Here is a 15,300-nt window from a genome sequence, read left to right on the forward strand (position 1 = left end):
CACTCTGGAAGTTGTATTCTGTTAAATGCTATAGGTCCTACTAAAATATGTGATTAGTCTTTAATAAGGGATGAATTATATCTCTATCGTGGAATAAATTCTAGACTTCTTCCACCACTTCCGTGGGCCCTCATCTTTAGTTTATTAAGTATAGGTACACTAGAAATGCAATATATATAAAAAAAAAAACACTGGGGCACCTGGGTGGCTCAGTGGGTTGAAGCCTCTACCTTCGGCTCAGGTCATGATCCCAGGGTCCTGGGATCGAGCCCCACATCGGGCTCTCTGCTCCGTGGAGAGCCTGCTTCCTCCTCTCTCTCTGCCTGCCTCTCTGCCTACTTGTGATCTCTCTCTGTCAAATAAATAAATAAAATGTTAAAAAAAAAAAACACTAAATATTTCATTAAAGATATACTATGGTTAATTTCTGGAGACTAAAATTCATGTGAGTAATTCTTTGTCTTTCTTCAAGTAGAAACTCCAAAACATGAGTTTCAAAATTTTTGAAGTTATTAGCAGTAAGTCAGATAGTCGAGGGTTGTACTGATATCAGGAAAGTTTGAACCTTGTGTTTTTTGGAACTTGGAAATATGGCATCCAATATTTTTTATTGTATCTATCCTCTATAGGACTCTTAGAATTACCTGTCTAAAATATAGATCTAATCGTATCACTTTGCTCTTATAAAATATTACTTGAATGTTTTTTGTCCATAAAGAAAAAGTAATTCTCCCAAGATATGACTTTTTTCCTTAATCCCATGACACTTCTATACAATTGCCATTGACTTTTGTAGCAAAAAGCTGTTGTTTACTTTTTCTCAATCAACCTAAACAGGCCAGTTCATACATAACCTCCTCTGTGACTCCTTATGTGATGTCTCATGACCTTGTTTGTCTTTCTGACATTACTGCTCAAAAGAACCTTGAAATAGATTTTATATGATATCACTGTGTTGCATTTCTTTGTTGGTGAGCTAGCACTGATTCTGAATTTCTCCAGAGGGGGTAGAACTTTGCATCTTCACTGATCAGGACTATGCCTGGGAAGAGTGGGTATATGGATAACTGAATAAGTAAGTGAATTATTTCAGGTCATTGAGCATCACCTTAAAAGGTATTACTTCTGAAGATGGAGCATGAAACATTTGTTGAAATTTATCACAGGATCACATACAATATGTAGAATGAAGAGACTTAGCTCCAGTATCAACGTTAATAGTCAGCTGGCTGCTGCTTCATCTTCTGGAAGACTACAGTCTCCCCCTTACAAGATAAATGGCTTCAAGCTTTCTTGTGTAGTCCAGATAAAAGAAAATCTAGGCTATCAATCAGTGAGGAATGACAAGCCAGGAGGGATAGTGGGGCCAGGGATCTGGAACTATGAGCTACCCTAGAAAATCCACTGAGACCCACAAGCTCAAAGGCACAGGAAAAGTGCATGGTTTTTTCATTCTCCCAGTAGTGTGCCTAAGCTCCTCTTAAGGACCTAGACGAAATGTAACAGGATCATCAGCTGTACAATTTGGCTGTTTCACCAGACTTCATGCACTGTAAAGACTAGAACTACGATTCTTTCCTATCACTATTTCTCTTCCTTCAAGCTGATTTTTTTTTTTTTTTTTAATGTATAGAAGAGCACATGTGCTTGTTGAAAAAACCACGTTGAATGTTTGCAAAGTGCCAGGCCCTCTTAAGACTCTATCTTACATAATCCTCACAAGCATTGTTTGAGGTGGGTACTGTTTTTTCCTTACTTTTCATATGAAAACACTGAACATACATACATTATCTACGTAAGCTACATCGAGTGATCTTTTTACATCATGTCTAGGTTTAGCTGTCTTATGAAGTTCCAAGTCAGGCTACCCCATATGCTAATAGGCTTTTAGCTTCCAACCAATGTGCCCCAGTTATTTGTGGACATCTCTAAGGAAAACTTCCCATTACTCCCCAACCAGTCTGTATGATGTCTTCATACAGTATGTGCTTTTCGTCTTTTCCTGCTTGTTACTTGTTCACGTGCCCCATTGCTGCTTCTGGACCTCATGAGGAGTGTTATCTCTGGATGCTTTCAAAACTCTGAATTCCTGGGCCAACAGAAAGGGACAGGGTTTGGAGAGGGAGGAAGGGAGAGACTTATAAGGGGATTGGGGGCCTTGTCTTTCTACCTGCTTTACTTTCACTAGCTAGCTATAATCAGGGACCCTTTGGGGACAGAAACTGAAAAATGGATAGAAAGTAAACAGATTTACACAGTATTCATTCACTTGGTAAACACATCCTAAGCACTTACTTAGTTCCAGGCATTATTCTAAGCCCTTAGGACACACACCTGAACAAAATAGACAACAATCTCTACTTTTGTGCATTTACACGCTATAACAATGTCTTGACTTAGGGTTCATGGGGTTCTCAGAACTGGCCTCTATTGACTGTCCAGGCTTGGTTTCTGGATCTCCCACACGTAACCACTACCCCAGTCTTGCAAATTTCTCTGTGCCTTTGCGTCAGCAGCATGATCCATTTTTCTTTCTTTTACCATTCTAATTCCCCCATTTTAGAAATTCAGTGTCATCTTTTTTAGATTTTCTCAACTTTGGTTCATACTTCTAGGACTCCAATAATTCCCTATCTAGTTAGCTCGACAGAGGTGAAAGAAAGAGGTTTTGGGAGGTGGGGTGACTATTTCTACATGGACTTAGAAGGGAGAGGTCATGCTGATCACAATAGGGTCTTTTTATAAAGTTATCATGAAATGATAATGAAGTTTTCTCTAAATTTAAAAAGAAATATGCTTAAAAATAGCCAAGTTATCTATACTTGTCTACACATTACCTATATCTATACAATAAGTAAATTGTCTACTTTTATCTATTTCATAAGCTTCATATGAAGTTCTAAATGGTTATACTTTATTTTCATTTATCTCTTCCTATGTATATGTGGGAACAATTCAAAGTTTAAGAAACTTCTTACCTCCTTTCCTGTTTGCTCTGCAGTAACTAGCAACATAAACAAATCTATTTAGAAAATTGTAATTTGTAAATATATCTAATAATAGTCTATATTTCAAAAATACATATTTATATGTACTTTGACATGTAATATGCAAATGCCATTGCTTTGTGTATTTATTACTTAGGTTTAGTTTTAGTATAAATACTACCAAGGAATCAATTAAGGGGTGGTCTACTGATGGTTTCCATTTGGAAAAATAATAAGGATAGTGAACATAGTTGAGTATTCTTATGTGTCAGGCACTGTTCTAAGTGATTTACATTTTTTTAAATCCACACACAATTGTTCTGCAAAGACTATTGCCATTCTACAGAAATATAACAGAGAAACAGAAAATTTAAATGACATGTTTAAAGTTACAAAGCAAGAAAATGACCTGACAAGGAGCTGAAGGAGTTACAACTAAGCAACACTATTAATGTTACCTCCTTAGGAGAATGTGTCTATAAGAATGTGTGTAGTGTGTGTGTGTGTGTTGGTTTTGATGAGAATTTAACTTTTATTTATTTCAAACCTTCCAAAGTAATGTTCCTTTAAAGTAATATTCCTTTAATATTAAAATCATCATTTTTGTGAAATGTTTTATTGTGCCCAATGCTAAAAGGGAATCTCATAACTCCAACTATTCAGTATAAAAGACCACAAAAAATTTGACAACTCATGTACTATAATATATTTATATTTGCTTTTCTATGTCTTGCCTCAAGTGGATTGCATCATTATTGATTTAATATAAGGTTATAGAGGTTGACTCAATTTTATCAACCACATACATAACTCTATCTAGATCTTAGAGAACAAAAGAATATATACATTCCTATTTCTAAGCAAGCAGTGCATTGAATGGCCTTGAATTAATACTTGAAAAAACTATTTCTTTATCTTTGAAGAAGAGTTGGGATTCCAAGCTTCAGAGAAGTGAAGCTTCAGATATGACTGAAAAGTACTAAGGCTGACACACCAGTGACATATCATTGAATTTCAATGATTTATTATCATACATTTGTAAGTAAAAGGTTATCTCAACAGCAGAGTTGGTCCAAGATTTGGGGCATATTGGAAGCTAATAATTTGAAACTCTTAAAATTGACATTCTTTAGGTACAAAAAGGAGAGGCTGACCACAGCTCTTGGGGATGTTGAGGAATGTGTACCTACTCTCCACCCAAACCCTACTCATGAAATTAAAGGTGTTTAGTTAACTGATCCATTCTCATCAGACTGTAATTTAGCTACTATCTTTTGTTTCTCAAAGACCCTCATGAGTGCTTTACCTTTTGCTCCACCTAAGGTACAAAAGAAAATTGCCCTTTTATATATATACTAATATGTATTTACATATACACATATCCAAATATGGATTTCATATATCATCTATCATCTATCTATCATTTACCTATCTATCCATCTATCCGTCATCTTAAAATTTCAACAGATGTTTTCTATAGATCTTAACTTAGCTGATCTACTACCTAATCATTCTTGTCTTTTGTGATGCATAAAATCCCAGAAATGGCTCCCCATTGTTCTTTTTTTTTTTTTAAAGATCTTATTTATTTATTTGACAGAGAGAAATCACAAGTAGACGGAAAGGCAGGCAGAGAGAGAGAGAGGGCAGCAGGCTCCCTGCTGAGCAGAGAGCCCAATGCGGGACTCGATCCCAGGACCCTAAGATCATGACCTGAGCTGAAGGCAGCGGCCTAACCCACTGAGCCACCCAGGTGCCCTCCTCATTGTTCTTAAAATGGAATTCATACTCTTCACTGCAGCCTGCAAAGCTCTGCTTGATCAGACCTCTGCTTGCCCCTCGGGCCTCTACTAATATGTCTCTCTTTGGTTGCCAGACTCCATACTCTTAAGCCTTTTTCCTTTTCTTTTAGAGACTTTGAGCATTTTCTCATCTTCTAGCCCTTAAACATGAACTTACACCTTATGAAAACTCACCATTATTTGATATATCAAGCCATTTTCATTTCTTAGGTAAGAATTCAAATACCATATCCTCAGCGAGATCTTTTTACCCCGTCACACAACTGGTTACTATCATATTACCTGTGTATTTTAAAAGTAGGATTAATACTATTTGAAATTAATGTGTTCACTTCTTCTCTTGTTGGTTTATTTTGTAATTGCCTGTGATGGCTAATTTTATGTGTCCATTTGACTAGGTCATGAGGCGTTTGTGTATTTGGTTAAATCTTATTTCTGGGTATGTCTGCTAGAATATCTCTGAATGAGATTAACATTTGTATTAGTAAACTGGGTAAAGCAATTTGCCTTCTTCCTCAGTGTGGGTAGGCCTCATTTAATTTCCTGAAAAGAACAAAAGATGGACTAAGTAAAAATTACTTCTCTCTGCCTGTGGGTTTTTTTTTTTTTAATATTTTATTTATTTATTTGACAGAGATCACAAGTAGGCAGAGAGGCAAGAAGAGAGAGAGGAGAAAGCAGGCTCCCCACTGAGCAGAGATCCCGATGTGGGGCTCGATCTCGGGACCCTGGGATCATGACCTAAGCCAAAGGCAGAGTCTTTAACCCACTGAGCCACCCATGTGCCTCTGTGTGTGTGTGTGTGTGTGTGTGTGTGTGTGTGTTTTAATTTAATTTAATTTAATTTATGTGTGTCTGTGTGTATTCCAAAATTCATTGTTTATGTATCTCACCCAGTGATCCATGTAATACGTGTCCTCTTAATACCACTACCAGGCTCACCCAACCCCTGTCCCCCTCCTTTGAGCTTGGACACAGTTTTTTTCTTGCCTGTGAACTACAGAACTTATACCATCAGCTCTCCTGGATTTGTAGTTTGTTGACAGCAAATCTTAGACGTAGCTTCCATAATCACATAAGCCAAATTCTTATAGTATTTCCCTCATTGTCTCTCTCTTTCTCTCTCTATCTATTTACATAGAAATATGTAGGATATAGGATATTATATATTGGGTATGTGTCCAATATATACGATATGTATTTTTTCAAAGATATTCAAAGAATTCCACATTCTTTAGATTAGTTTCCCTTTGCCTAATTACTAGATACATCATAAAACTATTTTAAGAAACTAATTATCTAACCTGGTTTATTTTATTTATATTTTTGTGTGTGTGTCTGAACACACTAAAGTCAATTAGTAAGTTTTGATGTAATATTTTAGAACTTTACTAGGATTGATTTTCTTTCCCCTGAAGTCTGTATAAATAGCTTGGCAGGAAGTACTATGCTCAAATTTTACATGAAATATTTTACTACTTCTTTCCTTTGAAAATTCTATAATTTCACTGAATGATTAAGTCTACCAAAGAACATATTGCATGTAAAAATGTATTACAATGTCAATGCCAGTAAAGGAAATCCTGCTTCCCTTTTCGCCTGCTGCAGTGAGTTCAGTGCTGGTATAAACATTTGACTCCCTGATGTCTATTTAACTGTAAATAGGAGCCATATGTTTTGCAGTTTAACAAAGGAGCTTCTTGTTTCTTGGTCTTTAATTAGAAGATAATTTCAACTGCAAAAAAAAGTCCTATTGGTTCTGTTTCTCTGGACGACTCAGACTCATACACTACCTTAAGTAGAATCTAAGCTTTGTGAGAAAAAGACCTTCTGTGCCTTAAATTACCACTGGTTCCTCAGCACCTGGAAGAATGTCTACCACATAGTAGCTGTTCAATAGATAGTTGCTGACTGAATTCATGTTGTTCATGATTACTGCAATTTTGAGAAATAGCCTGGTTTCAAGAGAAGAGAAGAGAAGGCCCTACCATGTAACTTATAACTCATAATGGTCATTTAGTCTTCCAAATCATCCATTTCTTTATTTGTAAAAGAGAGGAAAGATTGCCATGCTATTTATTTTAGTTTGTTCAGTATAAGATTTGAGGTGTTTTTTAAAAATTAATGGTGTTATTTGTTACATTATAAATATAAAAATTAAAAAAAGATAAAGTACACAATCCAGGAGGAGGTAAAAGGATGGTAAAATGAGAAGATTCTGTTTAATAGCTACTTACAAAACAGTTTTGGGATGCCTGGGTGGCTCAGTGAGTTAAGCGGCTGCCTTCATCTCAGGTCATGATCCCAGAGCCCAAGTCCCTCATCAGGATCCCCATTCAGTGGGGAGTCTGCTTCTTATCTCTCTCCACCTGCTCACATGCTCGAGTGCTCACTCTCTTTCTCTCTCTCTCAAAAATAAAGAAATAAAATATTAAAAAAAATTTCATGTAATTTACTTTTATTTTGATCTTTAAGGTAACTCATAAATATTGTAAGTTAAATAATAATAGTAGCTGTCCCATGATACTCAGAGTTTTGGGGGGAGCAGTAGATGAACAATATTGAACACAATAATTTATGAGAATGGGCTTTACAAAACAGTAAACACACATACACTATTACTAGCATTACATATTTTGTAATAGCTCTCTCCATAAATTTTATTTCCTTATATTACTTTCCCAACTACATAATTTTATTTTACTCCTGTTCTCCTTTTCATATGCAACTGTGCTATCTACCTAAGGAGATCATAGGAGAAACAGGTGTATTCTATAATAATTGTATCCTTCCTGGGACAGTCCTCATGCTAAGCATGTGATAGAACCTGAGAACTGGCTATCAAACACATTTAGAACAAAGATAGTCAAAATTTACAGAAGGGACTTTGAACATTTTGAAATATCAAAGACAGAATTATGGCATTGAGAGAATGCTCCATTTTTCAGAGCTGATGTTTCCTTCTAGTTTGATAAAATAGATTAATTTATCTCTCCAGTTTCCAGAGTTATTTAGATATCACCTATAATGAACCCGTGACCTTGCCCACAGGAGCACCCTACTACCACGATGAGATGGTTTTTGCAGTCTTCTCCTGCAGAGTTGGCAACTTACTTCATGACTCAGAGGAGACTATATATGAGAACAAAATATTGAAACACATGTTCATAATGTGTTTTACATATAAAGTGCTGCATACTTGAACTTATCTGGAAATGAAGGAGGAACCGTCATGAAGTTTCCCAACATAAATGGGTTTATCATATCCACAAATCATGTAACTAAGAATAATGGCCAAATAATTAGCTTTGAAACACACTTTTTCTTCGTTTATAAGTAAATTAATCTTAACTTTTTATTGGCAAGGGAAGAAATGTTCAATCCATACTAAAAAACAAAAACCAAAAAAATTGTGAAAATAGTAAGAAAGCTAGTTCTGATGTGTTAACTGTGACTAGAAACTTATATTTAGGATGCCAGGTCATGTTTTTTTAATTTATTTTTTCTAATCTTTAATGTATAAATTAAAATATCTCCAATATTGAAATTTCTTACAATATTCCCCAGAAGGAAACCTTTTTTCTCTATAGATATATTATAGAGCAGTTAATGAAATCTCTCTTAAAATGTTTAACAAAGTATGCCTAGTAAAAAACCAAAGTTTAAAAAAATAAGCTGCTTAACAGATTATAACAACATAAACAGAACCTTAAAACACGAACAGGAATTATCTTTTTGTATAAATGTTAAAAATGAGAAAAAAAATATCCCAGCCTATTTGGAGTGATTATGGGAATACATGTTTGAAACTAACAACATTAAAATCACCCATATAAAATTTAGAGCCACTTTTAACATAAAAGATTTTTTTAGTCTCCGAATACTGTATATTCCTTTATTGAATTACTTTTGGATGAACCTGTTAGAAAAAAAAAAAAAAAACGTCTAAATTAAATTTTGTATTGGAGACAAAGTTCCAACTCCTTGTAAGTGTTTTTGTTATGGGTAAAATGGCACTCTGGTACACTTTGAAAGGACACTCTGGAGACTGTTTTTAGGAGAGAAGGATCACTGTGAACAAGACTTATTAAGGCTGAGCTTCCTCTAAAAAGAATCCCATCATTTTTTTTTCCCCCCTTGGAAATAATGAGAATGACTTTGTGGTTGTGTGAAGCTATAATTCTTCCGTGAGAAGTCAGAGTAAACATCTGATGGCAAAATTCATAAACTAATCACTTTTGGTCTATTTCCTTTGGCTTCACACTCTGTTTATATAGTGGTGTGAGGGTTTCAGTTACTGCTCTGTCTGTGAAGCTTAGCCCTGTTTATGTAGAATATCTTTGGAAAATAATGGAATGAGTATCCAGTGTCAAATGACTAATGCACAATAGACAATTCTATATGTAACTACTATAGGCCAAGAGATATAAATATCTATCCCCAACAGCACCTTCCTCCTGTAAGATAACAATATCTGACCACTGAGGGACCATGCCACGTAATGGCCAAACTGGAACCCTTCTGAGAGTAGAAGTGAATGGGACAAGAGGCATGAATCAGAATAATCAGGCCAACTGGACCACCTTATGGAGCACTTTTAGACCATTTTGCCTCCTTCTTTCTCTGTTTTTTTCACCCCCTGTCATTTTTCGACACTTCTATCTTATACTGTTTTCATGGCTTATCTTCTAATCCAGCTGTCAATATCACGCTATCATTTGCATTAGAGCTGTAGAATTTGAAGCTAAAAATGTCAACAAATTTATTTTTGCAGGTATGTCTATATAAAGTTCATTTATACTTAGCAATTATACTGAACACGAAGCACTCTGGTCTTGCACAGAGTAATTATCAACCTAAGATTAGCACTTGTACTGAAAGGGTCACAAGAAGCTTTATGGGAGTAACATGTAAGATCTGAAACCTCTGATCCTTTTATCTCTAGAGAACATAATGTATTTTTTTACTGTAACTACTGAAATTATAGTCCATTAAAAATTAAGCATTTAACATAATCATTAGTAGCCATTTGTAAAGGATATAAGTGCCTCGCTACATATCAAGACTATCTGAGACGTGAATTGTGTAAGATACTCAATACATGCCGCAATTAGACACGTTTAATTCAAGAACTATAACAAAAAGTTATAAAAATGATATTTATTAGGTGACAGAAGTGGCACATTAGCTAAAAATTTTATCAGTAAATATTTATTTTTGGATTAGATTCCTCAATTTTGTCATTTTTGTTTGCTGGTTTGTTTCCCACTTTAAGTAGATATAATGGACATATAACTTTGCGTAAGTTTAAGGTGAGCAATGTGATGACTTGGTGCATATATATATGGCAAAATAATTACCATAGTAGGGTTAGTTAACATCTCCTTCACTTCATATAATTACCATTCATGTGTGTGTGCACATGTGTGTGGTGGGAATATTTAAGATTTACCCTCTTAGCAACTTTCAATTATATACTACAATATTGTTAATTATGAGTCACCATGCTATACATTAGATCTCCAAAACTTACTTATTTTATTATAGAAAACTTGTACTCTTTGAAGAAGAAATCTCCATTTCCTCAAAGTAAAGGGATTATAATGTGCAATACTAACAATGCTAGTAAGAATAAAATACTACTTCAATGTGTAACAAATCTAGTTGGCTTCATACCACCCCCCCACACACGCACTTTATTTAGTTTTTCAGGTTTATAGAAATTGGAGTAGGAAATACAGTTTCCAGATATAACCTCCTATCTATTTCTCCTATTATTAACATTTTGCATTAGTGGAATAAATTTCTTAGAATCGATAAGCCAATACTGATAAAGCAATAGTAAACAAAGTCCATAGATTACATTAGGGTTTGCTGTGTGTGCTGTACATTCTATGGGTTTGACAAACATATGGTGACAAATATCCACTACTACACTACCATATAAAATAGTTTCACTGTCCTCCACCTGTTTGCCCAAAATGTTCATAATAATACTGCCAATGATACTCACAGTACTAAATCCAATTGCCCTTTCCTTACTTGATCTTCCAGCAACATGACAATGAATCCTTGACACAATTTCTTGACTTGGCCTTTAGGATGGCATATTCTCTTTTTTTCTCTCTTCCTATTCACTATTTCTCAGCCTTTGCTGGCTTCTCCCCTTCTGCATGATCTCTTAATAGAGGTTTGTCCTAGGCTCCTTCTTTGTTCCCATGTACTTCGTTATCTACACACATCAACCTTGTGATCTCACCCAGTCTCATGATTTTTAAGAGCATGTAATGTTAATAATTTACTAATTTATGGCTCTAGTCCAGGCTTCTCTCTCATAATCTACACTCACATATTCAACCACTCCTTTGATGTCTCAACTTGGGTGTGTAATAGACATTTTAAATGAAAATAACTAATGATGTTCTTTCTTTAATCTGTTTTCCCGGAGTTTTACCAATTCAGTTTGATGGCAAATCCATTCTACCAATTGCTCAGTCCAAGAAGCATGGAGTCACCCTTGACTCCTCCATTTTTATCATATCTTATACCCAATTCATCAGGAAACCTTAACAGTTCTAACTTTAAAATACATCCAGGAGGGGCACCTGGGTGGCTCAGTGGGTTAAAGCCTCTGCTTTCAGCTCAGGTCATGATCCCAGGGTCCTGGGATTGAGCCCTGCATCAGGTTCTCTGCTCAGCAGGGAGCCTGCTTCCTCCTCTCTCTCTGCCTACCTCTCTGCCTACTTGTGATCTCTGTCTGTCAAATAAATAAATAAAATCTTTAAAAAAATAAAAATAAAAATAAAATACATCCAGGATCCAACCAATTTCTACTTTCTTCACTCCTATCATCCTGGTTTGTGCCACCAGGCTATATAGAATAACCATTGCAGTAACCTCTTAACTCCCATCCCTTAAGAGTCCATGGTTGTTGCCCAGCTTTTATTATAGAAATACCAAAAAGTATTCTTTTAAAACACAAGTCAGAGGGCCGCCTGGGTGGCTCAGTTGGTTAAGTGTCTGCCTTTGGTTCAGGTCACGATCCTGGAGTCCTGGGATTGAGCCCTACATCAGGCTCTCTGCCCAGCTGAGAGCCTGCTTTTCCTTCTCTCTCTGCCTGCCACTCTGTGTACTTGTGTTCTCTCTCTCTATGTCAAATAAATAAATAAAATATTTTACCGACCCTCAAAAAAAACCCAAAACAAAAACACGAATCAGAGCATCTTGTTCTTTGTTTGAACCTGTGTTCTACTTCCTGATTTTACTCTGTGTAAAAGGCAGAGTCCCTACAATGGCTGCCAGCCCACCATAATTGTCCACCATCTAAACCCATAATTGTCCACCGTCTAAATGCCTCCCCTTTGTGTCACCCAAGCCACACTCATTTCTTGCACTGGCACACCCATGCACGCAACGACCTTCAAGGCTTTTAAACCAATAACACTGTCTTCTTGAAATACACTCAAATCCTTAACCTTTCCCACCTATGTCTTTGTTCAAATTTCACCTTTTTACTCATGCCTTCTCTTCCTTTGATCTACTTTTTGTTTTATTATGTAGTAACATTAATTGCTGCTAGCATATTATTATATAATATACTTATCTTGCTTATTGTTTACCGTCTAAAAGTTAAACTCTTTAAAACCATGAATCTTTGTTTTGTTAATATATCCTTAGCATCCAGAACAGTGCTTTGTACATAGGGGAGACTCAGTACCTATGTTTTAAATGTCTCTTATTGTGTTTTAATTTTGTTCATGCTTTTGACACTGTTAATATTGGAAAAGCACCAGTAAATGTCATATGTGCACTCCAAGCATGTCATTAGTAAAGGACAGTAAATACCATTATTTTACAATATCATTGTGATGTTTTATCATGTATATAACAATGAGGCAAAGTAAGGCTGATGTTTTATAAGTTGAACGATTTTTTTAAAGATTTTATTTATTTATTTTTAAGAGAGAAAAAGAGTACATGAGCAGAGGGAGAGTCAGAGAGACAGGGAGAATTTCAAGTAGACTCCACATTGAGTCCACAGAGCCTGACGCAGGCTTTGATCCCATGACCCTAGCCAAAATCAACAGTTGGTCTCTCAACTGACTGAGCCGACATCGACCCCCCCTATAATATGAACTATTAAAAAGTAATGTGGGTATCCAGAAATAAGAGAGATAAGGGCAAGGGAGTGGAAATAAACTGGGTTTCTAGATTTTTTGAGTTACATATCAATCATAATCAGTCTCGATTACAATGTAACATATTTTACAATATCCTCTATTCCTTCCTAATTTCTCTTTCTTCTCTCTTTCTCCTCCCTAATTATTTCTGTCTGTATATTTCCTATTGTTTCTTTAGGATTTACAAATATAAAATATCTACAGTTAATAGCATATTGGCAGTTGTAGTTAAGAAAAATACTTAAAAAAATGGAAATGCTTACCATTTTCTTAAGACTTTGTCTTTATTTTTACTTTAACTTATAACATAGGTCATTAAGTATTTGAAAAAACATGCGGGACTTTCTCATTTGAAACTCATTTTGGGGCTCAGTCGGTTTAATGTCTGCCTTCAGCTCAGGTCATGGTCTTGGGGTCCTGGGATTGAGTTCCCAGCTCACTGGCCTCTCTGCTTTCTGTGGAGTCTGCTTCTCCCTCTCCTTCTGCAGCCCCCAACTCATGCTGTTTCTTTCTCTCTCAAATAAACAAAATCTTTTAAAAAAAATCATTTTCAGGAGTTAAAAGTGCTTCCCATGTATCAAAATCAGATTCTGGGTACCAGAATGCTGGACTTTTCAATTATCTAAGAGAGATAGAGAAAAAAGGTTTTCTCTCAGTCTTTCTGGGGAGCCAGTCATTTTCTTCTTTAAATTAAGTTAGATAAGCATGTCCAGTCTTATGTTATATGCAGAACTTGGATGTGCATATCAGTAACAGATCAATGACACTATTTATTATATAGAACATTTTTATAACTACTATCCTGAAATTTCTAATTAAAGTTAAAAAAATTAAAAATTCTCTTAGGTTTTTATTAGATAAAAATGAAAATAATGACTTTTTTATAATTCTAAGTTTTAATTCAATTTCAATATTAATTATAAATTTGGATTAATACACAATATACAAAGATGTGACTAATAGATGACTTTAGAAATGAAAAGATTACAATAAAAAGGGAGAAGAATTAAAGTATATTTTTCACTATGAACATATTTTTTCAGACAGAAATTTTAGTAATTACTGACCGCCAGAGGTATTAATTGATTAAGTCTAATTTATTGAACTTAGTGTTGGAAAAATTGTCTCTAACCCATCTCTATAATTTCTGCTATCTTGGAGTTATGTCCCTTCTCCCTCCTCCTTTTCTATGTAAATGTTTGTTTACATTGTGATAAGGAATTCTGTGATGAAGACTACACAATAATAAGTTAAACAGACTGTTTACATGACAGGTATTCTATTTGATGGAAAATCTGGTCAATGTGACTGAACATGAAATAAGCAGCTCTTTCAAATTAGAGGGTCTGGAAAGTTTGCAGTCTAATTCACAATACCCAAGAAAATGGAAACCACTTAAGTGTCCATTGATTGATGAATGGATAAAGAAAACATGATACATATTATTCAGCCATAAAAAAGAAGGAATCCTGCCATTTGCAACATAGAGGATTATCTAAAAACAGCAACACAGGAATTGAGTCATGAGACACAAATAGAATTTGACCATATAAGGGAGGGGGTGAGTTTTCCTTGAGCAATGCGAAGTAGCTCTTGCTAATGAATGATGGCACATTTCAAGATTTCATCCTGTCAGTTTTTTGTACTGTGGGAAGAATATATGTGCGTGTATATATATATATATATATATATATATATATATGATACATATGAGATACATATATATATGTATATAAGCTCTAATCCCTAATGTGACACTATTCGGAAATAAGATCTGTGAGGAGATGATAAGGGATAAATGAGATCATAAGGGTGGGTCTGTAATCCAATTGGGGTGGTGCTCTTATAAGAGGAAGAAACAAGTGAGGACACAGTGAGAAGGTGGACATCTGTGTTTCACTGGGAAAGTCCTCACCAGATACTGACTGATTCTGCACCTTCATCTTAGATTTCATTCTCCAGAATTGTGACACATACTTGTTTAAGCCACCCTACCTGAGGTATTTGTTACAGCGGCTCAAGCAGACAAATAGAGAAGGAAACCAAAGAGAAGGATGTCACAGAAGCCAAACAAAGTTTACATTTTGAGAAGGAAAATGTAACCAATAGCATTAACTGAAAATTATGGGCTGTTTTGGGGAGATTTATTAAGAGTAGGTGAGTTATTTAGGTAAAATTAAGATTTTAGATCACAAGTACATTCTACACTTATACAAAGATACATGATTTCTCAAGTGGTAGATCCAAGTATGAAATCTTAACAAAAATGTGAAATTCTGGGGTGCCTGTATGCTTCAGTGGGTTAAGCATCTTTCCTTTGGCTCAGGTCAT

General features: G+C 35.3%; 1 long non-coding RNA gene across 2 annotated transcripts in view; it reads right to left on the bottom strand.

Moving 5' to 3' along the window:
• Nucleotides 1-10,995, bottom strand: part of LOC122904505 — a 58,606-nt gene extending 47,611 nt beyond the window's left edge. For both annotated transcript variants that reach the window (XR_006384214.1, XR_006384213.1), the window contains exon 1: nucleotides 10,803-10,995. This is a non-coding gene — a long non-coding RNA (uncharacterized LOC122904505). The remainder of the gene's footprint in view (nucleotides 1-10,802) is intronic.
• Nucleotides 10,996-15,300: the final 4,305 nt, after the last annotated feature.

This window comes from Neovison vison, chromosome 4 (assembly GCF_020171115.1).
Source record: "Neovison vison isolate M4711 chromosome 4, ASM_NN_V1, whole genome shotgun sequence".
In the NCBI taxonomy this organism is placed as follows: Eukaryota; Metazoa; Chordata; class Mammalia; order Carnivora; family Mustelidae; genus Neogale; species Neogale vison.